Source organism: Coregonus lavaretus, assembly GCF_964263955.1.
Source record: "Coregonus lavaretus genome assembly, chromosome: 39".
NCBI classification, from domain to species: Eukaryota; Metazoa; Chordata; class Actinopteri; order Salmoniformes; family Salmonidae; genus Coregonus; species Coregonus lavaretus.
This window is the reverse complement of record NC_140026.1, coordinates 29,266,327-29,281,597: the sequence shown is the minus strand read 5'-3', so window position 1 is coordinate 29,281,597 and position 15,271 is coordinate 29,266,327.

The following is a 15,271-nucleotide window of genomic DNA, read 5'->3' as shown; positions in this document are numbered from 1 at the left end:
TGGAACTGCTAGCAGAACATTAGCTTATCTGGCATTTTTTTTAGGCCTACCAACTAGCTACAGTGGGGAAAAAAAGTAGTTAGTCAGCCACCAATTGTGCAAGTTCTCCCACTTAAAAAGATGAGAGAGGCCTGTAATTCTCATCATAGGTACACGTCAACTATGACAGACAAATAGAGATTTTTTTTCTCCAGAAAATCACATTGTAGGATTTTTTATGAATTTATTTGCAAATTATGGTGGAAAATAAGTATTTGGTCACCTACAAATAAGCAAGATTTCTGGCTCTCACAGACCTGTAACTTCTTCTTTAAGAGGCTCCTCTGTCCTCCACTCATTACCTTAATATAAAAATAATTACCTGTATTAATGGCACCTGTTTGAACTTGTTATCAGTATAAAAGACACCTGTCCACAACCTCAAACAGTCACACTCCAAACTCCACTACGGCCAAGACCAAAGAGCTGTCAAAGGACACCAGAAACAAGATTGTAGACCTGCACCAGGCTGGGAAGACTGAATCTGCAATAGGTAAGCAGCTTGGTTTGAAGAAATCAACTGTGGGAGCAATTATTAGGAAATGGAAGACATACAAGACCACTGATAATCTCCCTCGATCTGGGGCTCCACGCAAGATCTCACCCCATGGGGTCAAAATGATCACAAGAACAGTGAGTAAAAATCCCAGAACCACATTGGGGGACCTAGTGAATGACCTGCAGAGAGCTGGGACCAAAGTAACAAAGCCTACCATCAGTAACACACTACGCCGCCAGGGACTCAAATCCTGCAGTGCAAGACGTGTCCCCCTGCTTAAGCCAGTACATGTCCAGGCCCGTCTGAAGTTTGCTAGAGTGCATTTGGATGATCCAGAAGAGGATTGGGAGAATGTCATACGGTCAGATGAAACCAAAATATAACTTTTTGGTAAAAACTCAACTCGTCGTGTTTGGAGGACAAAGAATGCTGAGTTGCATCCAAAGAACACCATACCTACTGTGAAGCATGGGGGTGGAAACATCATGCTTTGGGGCTGTTTTTCTGCAAAGGGACCAGGACGACTGATCCGTGTAAAGGAAAGAATGAATGGGGCCATGTATTGTGAGATTTTGAGTGAAAACCTCCTTCCATCAGCAAGGGCATTGAAGATGAAACGTGGCTGGGTCTTTCAGCATGACAATGATCCCAAACACACCGCCCGGGCAACGAAGGAGTGGCTTCGTAAGAAGCATTTCAAGGTCCTGGAGTGGCCTAGCCAGTCTCCAGATCTCAACCCCATAGAAAATCTTTGGAGGGAGTTGAAAGTCCGTGTTGCCCAGCAACAGCCCCAAAACATCACTGCTCTAGAGGAGATCTGCATGGAGGAATGGGCCAAAATACCAGCAACAGTGTTTGAAAACCTTGTGAAGACTTACAGAAAACGTTTGACCTGTGTCATTGCCAACAAAGGGTATATAACAAAGTATTGAGAAACTTTTGTTATTGACCAAATACTGATTTTCCACCATAATTTGCAAATAAATTCATAAAAAATCCTACAATGTGATTTTCTGGAGAAAAAAAATCTCATTTTGTCTGTCATAGTTGACGTGTACATATGATGAAAATTACAGGCCTCTCTCATCTTTTTAAGTGGGAGAACTTGCACAATTGGTGGCTGACTAAATACTTTTTTCCCCCACTGTAGTTACCATCTATAGAATGCACTTTCCATGCAATCTGTTGAGTTTTTTGGGATTAGCTAGCACACTAGCTAACGTTAGCTGGGCACGATGGTCTTATCTTTCCTGAAACTTGTTCTCAGGGTATTACGTGAGACACACCCAGCATGTTAACGTTAGCTAGCTATGAAGCTACCTAGTCACTTACAGTACCAGTCAAAAGTTTGGACACACCTACTCATTCAAGGGTTTTTCTTTGTTTTTTACTATTTTCTACATTGTAGAATAACAGTGAAGAGATCAAAACTATGAAACAACACATGGAATCATGTAGTAACCAAAAAAGTGTGGGGGGGGATAGCCCTATTTGGTTAAAGACCAAGTCCATATTATGGCAAGAACAGCTCAAATAAGCAAAGAGAACGTTTCAAGAACTTTGAAAGTTTCTTCAAGTGCAGTTGCAAAAACCATCAAGCGCTATGATGAAACTGGCTCTCATGAGGACCACCACAGGAATGGAAGACCCAGAGTTACCTCTGCTGCAGAGCATACGTTCATAACAGTTACCAGCCTCAGAAATTGCAGCCCAAATAAATGCTTCACAGAGTTCAAGTAACAGACACATCTCAACATCAACTCTTCAGCGGAGACTATGTGAATCAGGCCTTCATGGTCGAATTGCTGCAAAGAAACTACTACTAAAGGACACCAATAAGAAGAAGATACTTGCTAGAGCCAAGAAACACGAGCAATGGACATTAGACCGGTGGAAATGTGTCCTTTGGTCTGATGAGTCCAAATTGGAGATGCTTGGTTCCAACCGCCGTGTCTTTGTGCGACACGGTGTGGGTGAACGGATGATCTCTACATGTGTATTTCCCACCATAAAGCATGGAGGAGGAGGTGTTATGGTGTGGGGATGCTTTGCTGGTGACACTAGGTAGCTTAGTGGTTAAGAGCGTTGTGCCAGTAACCGAAAGGTCGCTGGTTCTAATCCCCGAGCCAACTAGGTGAAAAATCTGTCGATGTGCCCTTGAGCAAGGCACTTAACCATAATTGCTCCTGTAAGTCGCTCTGGATAAGAGCGTCTGCTAAATAATGTAAATGTAAAATGTAACACTCTCTGTGATTTATTTCGATTTCAAGGCATACTTAACCAGCATGGCTACCACAACATTCTGCAGGTCTATATCTTTGCTTGACCTAATCAATCAAATTATTAATCTAACAATAAAATGTAAGGTCTTTTTACATGTAACAATAATGTTGACTAAAGGAGAAGCTCATCTTTTGTTTGTAGGTATTTTGACTTGGTAATGAGTAGTAAGTAATTATATAGAAATTGCTTGTAGGTAACTTTAAAGTTACACTTAACTTTAAATAGCCAAAATCCTGTGTTACAACTTCTGACGAGGATTTTGTGACGAGGACTTATGCAGATATTACTGATATGTACACTGTGGTATGTTAGTGTATTTATTTTCTAACTTGGATGGCACATTCGAAGCTGATGATTACATTGGCAGTATGGGTAACATACTTTCTAGGTACACAATAATTACAAGTAAGTACCCCTCATTTTACCTAGCTAAATCCTGTGTAACACCAAGTAATTACATTGTACTTATGCAGATATTACCTGTACTCTGTGTTGCACTAGTGTGTTTATTTTCTCACTTGGATGGTGGTTCCAGAAGCTTTAAAATTAGGGCCAGGTTGTCAGGATGGGTAATGTACTATATAAGTACACATTAACTACAAGTAAGTACCACTCAAGATACACTTAATTTTAACTAGCTAAATCCTGTGTAACACCTACTAATTACATTGTACTTATGCATATTTGACATATAGTCTGTGGTGTACTTGTGTGTTTATCCTCCCACTTGAGAATGACACCCGTATGGCAGACCATAGTCAGTGAGGTGGACCTACATCTTATCTGTTTTTGTAAACTCAACCAAATTAACCCAGATGGTACACTTCTTGGGGGCAAGTGCTAGCAATAACATTTTGTGGAATTTTTGAAGTGTGCATTCATGGGTAGGTAATTAGAGCCTATGTAATCTCGGGACACACAGCTTATCTGTCCACAAGAGATTACAACTTTGTGATAGTTATTACTAAATCAGATGCAGCTGAGAAGAAACAAAATGCTAAATTGGTGAATTTTGTGTACATTTGCCATTTGTAACAAGCATGGTAACAAGCATTCGTTGTTACACCTGTAATTACAGACTGAAACTACCACCAGTTACATGTTGTTATTACATTGTAACTATGAGTTATTACAATTAACTACAACACTTTTTACAGTGTAATTACACTGTAATAAGGACCCCTTAAAATAAAATGTTACCATTAACGCTATATGTTTGACATTTATGAACATGAACCATGCGTCAACATTGCAATGTTGAACAACCACAATATTTTCCCTTACAATATTACTTGGAATAAAATGGATCATATAATAGTTATATTAACCATCATTTTCTCATCTCATCTCATCTCAACCATCATCTCTCATCTCATCACACTTTAATGGGAATGTGGTCCTCTGTAGCTCAGCTGGTAGAGCACGGCGCTTGTAACGCCAAGGTAGTGGGTTCGATCCCCGGGACCACCCATACACAAAAATGTATGCACGCACGACTGTAAGTCGCTTTGGATAAAAGCGTCTGCTAAATGGCATATTATTTATTATTATTATTATTATTAATGTAGTAGGAGAAGTTTTTCACAATTTTCAATGATTATTCATGCTTAGCCCTACCAATCAGGTGCGCACCAGCTGTCCTTGCGCTCCTCGTGTCTTGATAGAATAAATGTCTTTACTCTCTTCACAAACGGCAAACTCATTATGCTTATCATATTTCTATGGCTTGACATAAGGTAATTGACCTGCAGAATCATAAAGATACAGTATCTATATTTAACTACTAACCTGTCGATCAAAGCTTATGTGAGAAGCTGATCCATCAAGCCAATTGATTAAGGCATAATTCTAATGATGTCATACAGTGCCTTGCAAAAGTATTCATCCCCCTTGGCGTTTTTCCTATTTTGTTGCATTACATCCTGTAATTTAAATTGAATTTTATTTGGATTTCATGTAATGGAAATACACAAATAGTCCAAATTGTGAAGTGAAATTAAAAAAATAACTTGTTTCAAAAAATTATAAAAAAAAGTGGTGGTTGCATATGTATTCACCCCCTTTGCTATGAAGCCCCTAAATAAGATCTGGTGCAACCAATTACCTTCAGAAGTCACATAATTAGTTAAATAAAGTCCACCGGTGTGCAATCTAAGTGTCACATGATCTCAGTATATATATACACCTGTTCTGAAAGGCCCCAGAGTCTGCAACACCACTAAGCAAGGGGCACCACCAAGCAAATGGCACTATGAAGACCAAGGAGCTCTCCAAACAGGTCAGGGACAAAGTTGTGTAGAAGTCCAGAACTTTGAACATCCCACGGAGCACCATTAAATCTATTATAAAAAAATGGAAAGAATATGGCACCACAACAAACCTGCCAAGAGAGGGCCGCCCACCAAAACTCATGGACCAGGCAAAGAGGGCATTAATCAGAGAGGCAACAAAGAGACCAAAGATAACCCTGAAGGAGCTGCAAAGCTCCAGATCGGAGATTGGAGTATCTGTCCATAGGTCCACTTTAAGCCATACACTCCACAAACACATTTGGTGTTCGCCAAAAGCCATGTGAGAGACTCTCCGAACATATGGAAGAAGGTACTCAAGTCAGATGAGACTAAAATTGAGCTTTTTGGCAATCAAGGAAAACGCTATGTCTGGCGCAAACCCAACACCTCTCATCACCCTGAGAACACCATCCCCACAGTGAAGCATGGTGGTGGCAGCATCATGCTGTGGGGATGTTTTTCCATCGGCAGGGACTGGGAAACTGGTCAGAATTGAAGGAATTATGGATGGCGCTAAATACAGGGAAAAACACCATCGGAACCCATCCAACTTGAAGGAGCTGGAGCAGTTTTGCCTTGAAGAATGGGCAAAAATCCCAGAGGATAGATGTGCCAAGCTTATATTATTATATATTATATTAAATTATTGAGGGAAACCTGTTTCAGTCTTCCAGAGACTGGGACGGAGGTTCACCTTCCAGCAGGACAATGACCCTAAGCATACTGCTAAAGCAACACTTGAATGGTTGGGGGACAAATGACTGAGAAAGAGCTTATTAGTGGTGGATGTGGTGACAATCTGAACTGAGACATCCCCAAATGGGCACTTTCCTACATTTGCTTGCAGCTCCGGGTATTTCTATGCGTGTTCAGTCGCGCAGGCTTCATTATCAGGCAGATAAACCAGATACATGCTCATTGCTCACATGGAGCACTCCAAACAAAAGACAATGAAAAAATGTATAATGGTTATGTAATAAACCAAAACTTGTTTCTCACAAATGTAGCAGGTTGTGAACTCTGCAAACAATGTTTCCACTCTGAAAATGTGAATGGCAAATTACTGTAATTAATACCTGCATTTACAGAAGTTAATGTAACCAAATGACGGGGATTAACAGTACATATACTGTAATAGGCCTACTGGTGACATATGGGAAATTAATCAAAATTAACAATCAAAGGGAAAACAATGAAACAATTAATGTGCAAGAATCGGTGGGAGATAGCTGGACGCATTCTGGAGAGCTGAGTGCATGCATTCTGCAGAGAGGCGCCATATCTTAGCCACACCCCTCTGTTTCTTCTTGTCTCAACATTTTTAATCAGACACAAATATGTAAAAATTATTTGATGAAACATTGAATTTGGTCTTCTTCAGGGCCAATAAGCAACATAAGTGCCCCCGGCCGCTAGGCACCCCCCCGCAAAAAAAAGAGTTAGAATAGTATATAATACACACGGTGCAATTTCGAAATTTGGTAGTGAAAAAGCCGTTTTCCTCTCGTTATGTCAGTCACTCAATTAGCCAATGTCAGCTAACATTTTATAAATTGCTAGGTAAGTTATTCTCGCCAACTATCTAAACCTTGTAGTAGTCAAGGCTGAATTACTTACAAAGTCAGTGTTGTGTTCGAGACCACCTAAAGCGAGACCGATTCAAGACCAAGACCGGAGCAAATCGAGTCCGAGTCAAGACCAAGACCAGAAATATGCGAATCCAATTCAAGACCATGATTGTAATTTTGTCAGATTACCACCATAATAAGAGTTCAAAAGGTCCAGTATTTCTGTGTCCATATTTCAGAACAGCATATGGATTCTTTAGACATTAACAATAGTGAAAAAACGCATGTTGAGGGTAAATAGAGCCATTCTACAAATTATTACTAACCCAAACACAGTGGGGAACAATGGGCCTTCTATGCCTTAAGAGAAGGGCTAAGGATTTATAAAATAACGATTACAATAATATAACAATAATTATAATTATATTATTATTTTCAATGATGTTCTGCTTTAATCTCTTTAGGTTTTGTTAGAAACGAAGGGTTAACACTGAAGATAAAAAAATATCCAATCAGGACTTTTTTTTGCTGGTCTCTGGGGGGATAAATCTAGCTAGGTAAGTCAGCCATTGGCTAGGCCATCAGAAGTTAGATAATGGCATCTGCCATTCAACTGTATTAGGGCAAAATGTTTGAGTGACAGTGGAATCAACCAAATCACATTTTGACTTGATGAGTAGGAAACTTCTGCCTTCTTGAAGGCCGATAAGTCACTGCGCAATAGCGAGCAGTAGTTTTCCCACAGTCTAGCTAGTTAGCTTTTGATGTGTTATTGTGGTGTCTCAAAATATGTTGCTAATTATGCTGTGATGATAAGAATTCCGCTGACGCTGTACTTTGATTATAAAGGTTTATTCCATCAAAGGATTCCAGCGTCAATTTACAGACATCTGCAGATATCTGGAGAATAACCGAACCCAAATCTCTGATATGTTATTTCTCCTCGTCCTTTGTTCAAAAACATGGTATTTATCCTATGTAACATAAGATGGGTGGTTTTTTGACAGACCAATCCCTGGTCTCCACATATGTCCAAATGTCCTCTATTCCAAGAAGCCTATGTAGGAATGCTTTCCAGATGTTTCAGCAAAGCAGAGTAAAGTTAATCTATTACAACATTTGCAAATCTCAGCAAAATCACAGACCTTCAGACACTACATTATCAGGTGTTATCAAAGAGGATGTTGTTGCTAATTTGTTAGCTTCTCCCTTTTCAAGAATAACTTTCAACAAGAAGTTAAGTTTCAAATGATCATCATCTGGTGAGTGGAACTCTGTTTTTTATTGCAGCACGCTTGTTGCTAGCCATCTCTTTGAAAATAACTTGTGTGTGAAATATTGTTGCATTTAAGGTGGAACTGACAACAAAAGAAGAATATGACACTTTAAAAAAAAAATCTGTCAAGCGACCACTTACTGTAGATATGGTCATTTTCACATTTTCATAAATTCTTAGAATGTTTGGGAATTACATATACTAAGGTATTTGTGACAATTCTATAGCAATATAGAGTGGGAAAGCGGCAGTGCGTTTGGACAATTAATAGACACTGCAGGAAATAAAACCAAATAAAACCATCTGTCTTGTCCAGGACCGGAGTCTACCAGACTTGTGCCCTATAGCCAATCAGAGCTACAGAAGACCTTTATACAAACAAGCCATTTGCCACACGGGCCTACCATCATTCACTTTGATCTGGACTGTGTGTTTACCGGCAGTCACAACAGCGCGACTTTAGATCGCATTCGCCAAAAGCCACAAAATACACCTGAATGGATATATGTAAACACCACGGGAGTCCTCTTACATTTGGGAACTTTACAGTCCTATTGATCAAACAACGATGAAAAGGTAGGCTCTCTCTCCCTCAGTTATGCACATCAACAACAACAAGATCGACAACTAATTCTAGTCAGAGCAAGATTACCTAAAATCTAACAAAGGCACATTAGATAAACCCTCTCAAACTGTTTCAGCTAGTTGGCCGTCAAAATTGCACTGAAAAATGATTGGGTATTGTAGCCTCCTCGTCCTTCTGCAGCTTGCCTGCCAATGCTACTTGTCCCAACCAAGCACCCAAGCTAACTGGCTAAAGTTGGCTAGTTTGCTAGCCAGCTACTTCCAGACACAAATGATAGAACACCTCACTCTGACCATTTTACACCGCCGTAGCAGAGCTGGTTAGGTTGTTTACGTGTTATCTAGAGCGTTCTTGACTAACTATTACTTTTTTTGCCTACGTTTACTGACACTGGTCATATTCAACAGGTGTTGCGCATTTGTAAATTCATCAGTTGTTCTGCGCTGAATTTGCGAACGCAATAAATATGCTAACTGTATAATAGTACTTCAAGTTCTTGCTAGCTAACCAAATGACACCTGCATCTCTAGCTATCTAGCTAACGTTAGGCTCCGTGTTTTTAGCTTGCTACATGATAGCCTGTTAGCCACGTTATAACTGACTTGTGATCATTGCCCTTGCTAGTTTGATTGTATTGACATTCCCAGCCTTAGTTACATTAGTCCATTTTTGTCCAGAATATTGAGTCATTGAAACTGAAACAGTGCATCCCGAATGGAGGCAGTAAACAATGTACCAGGCCAGCTGTGATTTACAACCTTATAGCAATATTTTATGGACTACCAAGAAATATATTGGTGAATTATATTAATCATGCATTGAACTGCATCCATCTATTCTGCCAACAATGCCTTAGTGTACGTCATGGAACGTTGAGTCAAATATAACATATTTTTAAAACCTCTTATGAAGTTGGTTTTGTAACAAACTGGGAATTTGATATTTTTGACTGACATCCTGATTGTCTGTTTGTTTCATATCTGCAAAGTAGTAAAGCACTGTCAGTTCCATTTTAAACTTTAGATCACCGGTTACTTTGTGTTCTAAACGTGAAATGTTTTTTGAAATGGGAAGTAATAGTTGTACATTTCAATTGGGAAATGCTTAATGGTTGTGTTTTTATATTCTTATGATTGGCACCTACTGGCTTATTATGTCAGAGTTTATGGACTGCATATCCATTAACATCATGCTGGGTGTGACTGCTGTCTTTCCATCGGCCCTATGCAGTGGTGTAGTGGTGCATGGAGAAGTGGGTATACTCAAATTTTGCCAAAAAGTTCCCAAATGGCCTGCTCAATGAAGGAAAGGCACCCTGTGTGGAAAATCCTATATTTTCCAATGTTTTTTTATGAGTTTTCCTATAGATTTATCAGATGTTCACTCTCAAAATCACACTTTTTTTTTTTATAGAAGAAAATGAAAAAATGTGATCGTGTAAGTCCACAACAATGCTTAAACCACATCAATCTGATTGGGTGGGCCTGTCAGGGCCTGGCTCCCCAGTGGATGGGCCTCTGTCCACCCAGGCCCATCCATGTTTATACCCCTGATGCAAACAGCTCATGATGATAATTGCGCATCACAAATAGCCTACTAACCAACACTACGGATGAAGCTTTTTCAATACCTAGTTTGCATACCCACTGTTGCCTTAGTTAGCATTTACTGGTAGATATCATAAGTTGAAACATCTTTCCTACCCTACTGGCAACCGATGTCATTCTTCGGTGAGCTGCTCCATGCCAAAACCAGTTGAGAGCTGCACACTTGCTGCCTACAGATGATATTCCGCTGAAACTAGGCTGTGTGTGCGACTAGTATGTGAACATATTTAACGTGCTTTGCGATTGTGTAGGCTACTTTGTGCATGATTTCTCTACTGTACTACATAATTGATTAGTCCTATACCTCCACTACATTACTTTGATACGCATCAGTAGGGATAAAGAAGTGAGTATAAGCAATGTCCACTGAAAGAAATGGGTATACGGCTTATACCTGCGTATACCCTCCACTGCACCACTGGCTCTTTGTGTTTTACAAAAAGTACACTCTCCTATATGAGTGCGCTGGTATTACGGTTGCTGTCCTTTCAGAATCACGAACCTGTCACACACTGAAGGCCTATAGGTTCACCACTGCACAAACATGTCTATAATAGATTTATTTAAAAAGAATATATTTAAATTAGTATGGTTTAAAGTGTATGAAATGCATCTGAGAGCTATAGAAAAGTTTAGGAAAGCGTAAGGCACGACCAAAATGCAATAATTACAGAAGCACTGAAGGCCAAGGCAAAAAAAGAAAAAAAAAAGAAAATCTGACTTTGGGAATTATCTTGTTATCTTAGTATCTTGTTTGAACGACTTAGTATTGTGTTTGAATGACTTAGTAGAAAAAAATAGTTCAAACGAGATAATAGGTTGTTCATATGAGATACTAAGTAGTTTGAACGAGATAGTAAGTAGTTCACTATTGACCCAGTTTTGGATGCGTACTACAGACTGGTGCGTAAAGACATATCCAAGCTAGAGGCAATAGGACATTTCAGAAATAACTTTACCCGCTCTGAGAAATCTCCAGAATGACACATCTATAGTCATCCTCCCAGCAGACAAGGGAGGCACTGTTACTGTACACAACTACACTGTCTAAAACAGCTTCAGGTTTTAAAAACAAGAAAAGTATTAAAATGTTCGTAATAAAACAAAAAAAGTATTTACAAGCAAAACCACTCAAGATTACCGTTTGTACAACATAATTGCAGTCTTAAAAACTGAAGGACTCAGGCAACTGATTGATCAGAAGTTCTATAAGAGACTCACTACAAACCCCACAAAACACATTTTGGCTGTAATTGAACAGACTGACACCAAGGGCATGCACAATGGTGATATCATCAAAAGAGAACACTGATTATTGGTTCGTAAAACAGCTCCATGCCGGTAATCTGCAGTCCCTAAAGTACTGTTTAATGATCTAAATCCCCAAAGGGACCAGACTAATCTTCTTTGCAATATCAGACCAGGTTTGGCACAAGGTATAAAGATCTCTGCTCGGCTTCAAATGCCCTGATTGAAAGATATGCCCCTATGTAGTGTGACACTTTTGTTTATATTAGTTAAACTTCTTCCCGCTAATAAAAATTACTCCACACAACATTATTGTCCAAATAATCCTCAGCGCACCTCAGATTTTTTTTTGCCCAGTAGGTGGCTTTTGGCTATAGCTTGAAGTATTTTAAATAGCCTAATCGGTCCGCGTCAGCCTGCACAGAATAGTAAGGTATTAAAAGTGTATTATTCTTAATTGTTATTATTATAACTGCTACTACTGCATGAGGCTATAAAACTGCATGCCACAGCAAGTTGATCCCATGGGAGGATTTATTTTGCAACCCGTCCGCCAAATCCATCCATTACGCACGGTTCTCCCATATTATCCAATTAATAGGTTGTTGTCATCGGTGCTATTGAAAATTGGATAGCTTCCTTATGTTTCAGTAAAACATTAGCCAACACTTTAACGATTAAACAAAGTGTCGCCATGAAAGTTTCTCTTCATTTTATTTAGGCGATTAAATGTATTTTTTTCCTGTTGTTGTGAACTACAGTGAGGGAAAAAAGTATTTGATCCCCTGCTGATTTTGTACGTTTGCCCACTGACAAAGACATGATCAGTCTATAATTTTAATGGTAGGTTTATTTGAACAGTGAGAGACAGAATAACAACAACAAAATCAAGAAAAACGCATGTCAAATATGTTATAAATTGATTTGCATTTTAATGAGGGAAATAAGTATTTGACCCCTCTGCAAAACATGACTTAGTACTTGGTGGCAAAACCCTTGTTGACAATCACAGAGGTCAGACGTTTCTTGTAGTTGGCCACCAGGTTTGCACACATCTCAGGAGGGATTTTGTCCCACTCCTCTTTGCAGATCTTCTCCAAGTCATTAAGGTTTCGAGGCTGACGTTTGGCAACTCAAAACTTCAGCTCCCTCCACAGATTTTCTATAGGATTAAGGTCTGGAGACTGGCTAGGCCACTCCAGGACCTTAATGTGCCTCTTCTTGAGCCACTCCTCTGTTGCCGTGTGTTTCGGGTCATTGTCATGCTGGAATACCCATCCACGACCCATTTTCAATGCCCTGGCTGAGGGAAGGAGGTTCTCACCCAAGATTTGACAGTACATGGCCCCGTCCATCGTCCCTTTGATGCGGTGAATTGTCCTGTCCCCTTAGCAGAAAAACACCCCCAAAGCATAATGTTTCCACCTCCATGTTTGACGGTGGGGATGGTGTTCTTTGGGTCATAGGCAGCATTCCTCCTCCTCCAAACACGGCGAGTTGAGTTGATGCCAAAGAGCTCCATTTTGGTCTCATCTGACCACAACACTTTCACCCAGTTCTCCTCTGAAAAATTCAGATGTTCATTGGCAAACTTCAGACGGGCCTGTATATGTGCTTTCTTGAGCAGGGGGACCTTGCGGGCGCTGCAGGATTTCAGTCCTTCACGGCGTAGTGTGTTACCAATTGTTTTCTTGGTGACTATGGTCCCAGCTGTCTTGAGATCATTGACAAGATCCTCCCGTGTAGTTCTGGGCTGATTCCTCACCGTTCTCATTATCATTGCAACTCCACAAGGTGAGATCTTGCATGGAGCCCCAGGCCGAGGGAGATTGACAGGTATTTTGTGCTTCTTCCATTTGCGAATAATCGCACCAACTGTTGTCACCTTCTCACCAAGCTGCTTGGCGATGGTCTTGTAGCCCATTCCAGCCTTGTGTAGGTCTACAATCTTGTCCCTGACATCCTTGGAGAGCTCTTTGGTCTTGGCCATGGTGGAGAGTTTGGAATCTGATTGATTGATTGCTTCTGTGGACAGGTGTCTTTTATACAGGTAACAAGCTGAGATTAGGAGCACTCCCTTTAAGAGTGTGCTCTTAATCTCAGCTCGTTACCTGTATAAAAGACACCTGGGAGCCATAAATCTTTCTGATGGAGAGGGGGTCAAATACTTATTTCCCTCATTAAAATGCAAATCAATTTATAATATTTTTGACATGCGGTTTTCTGGATTTTTTTGTTGTTATTCTGTCTCTCACTGTTCAAATAAACCTACCATTAAAATTATAGACTGATCATTTCTTTGTCAGTGGGAAAACGTACAAAATCAGCAGGGGATCAAATACTTTTTTCCCTCACTGTATAGGCTATAACAAGTTAAACCTTTTAATTGAAGGCCTATCACAAACCTCTTTTTGTAGGCTATTCTGGTAGGCTAACAAAAGCATGTTGTTCGCAGCATAAACCAGCCTATTATCTCTGAAGTTCATTTATTGGTGATGGATACTTTAACTGTACGTTTAGGCTACTGTTAAAAAGCTCACATAGTCCTACTGGTAAGTGCAGCCTAAGCAATTCTCTTATGATATCATGATACCTTCCTACATGTAGATGGCACGTCCATAAGGCTAGGGGAAGCTAAGCTTTCCTTCAAGTAACATTTATTAAATATGCTCAGCCAGGCATATCGCAATATTTAAAAATACAATTGCGCGAAAAAATAGTTTGTAAAGCATATGGCTATTGCTGTAAAGAGAATACAATGAAAAGACTCAATCTGTCTTTTAGTTATCAAAATTAGCAACTTCATTGAGCAAACAACAGTATAGCCTATCTTATTGGCACCAGTGGAGGGCATCGGCCATATCCCTGGTGAATGCCCGCTGAGCATATTCACACTTTATCATTGTTGGGTCAGTGCCACTTAAAAGTTAGTTTTTAGGCAAGCTTTACCCCGTTTTTATTGATCTGTTATTCAGTGTCAGCAGAGTAGGCTACCCTGTAATTTGTCATATTAAAAAAGATTATTCTAATGTCTCCAGTCATATAAAGTGTAGTAGAATTGCATGAAATGTTTTTATAAAAGGCCACATTTTTTTGTGCAAAGAAAGAAGAAACATATCTGATATAGGCTAGCCTGTAGCCTAGGCCTACTCTAGGCTGTATGCACTCAGCCATGCATTGAACAGTATTTTTTGCGAACAGTGATTGAGTTATATAGTTAGCCTAAATTATGACTATCCAATCTACTCATGACATTATGAATAGGAGGCGCTTACATAAGTCTGCAAATGTGATGAAGCATGGAGTGCTTTTATTATAAATGTGAATTTTTTTGGTGAAAATTAGCTTCCCCAAAGTTGAAACTCATGCGCCGCCTATGTCCCTACATTGATTCTATTGATGGAAAACCATTGTTTACCTCGTGTTGCACACATTTCATTCTACATTTCATTCACAATCAAGGACGTCTGTTTATTCCCTCCAGCAGTTGTGAAGTGTAGGTCTATGACTATGTAGCCTTGTGACACTGTCCTACTGGAACTTACAGTGAAATGCTTACTTCAAGCCCTTAACCAACAATGCAGTTTTAAGAAAAAATGTGTTAAGTAAAAAATAGATGAGTAAAAAATCATTCAATCATTAAAGAGCAGCAGTTAAATAAAATAACAGTAGGGAGGCAATATACAGAGGGTACCGGTACAGAGTCAATGTGCGGGGGCACCGGTTAGTTGAGGTAATTGAGGTAATATGCACATGTGGGTAGAGTAAAAGTGACTATGCATAGATAATAAACAGAGTAGCAGCAGCGTAAAACAATGCAAATAGTCTAGGTAGCCATTATTAGCTGATCAGGAGTCTTATGGCTTGGGGGTAG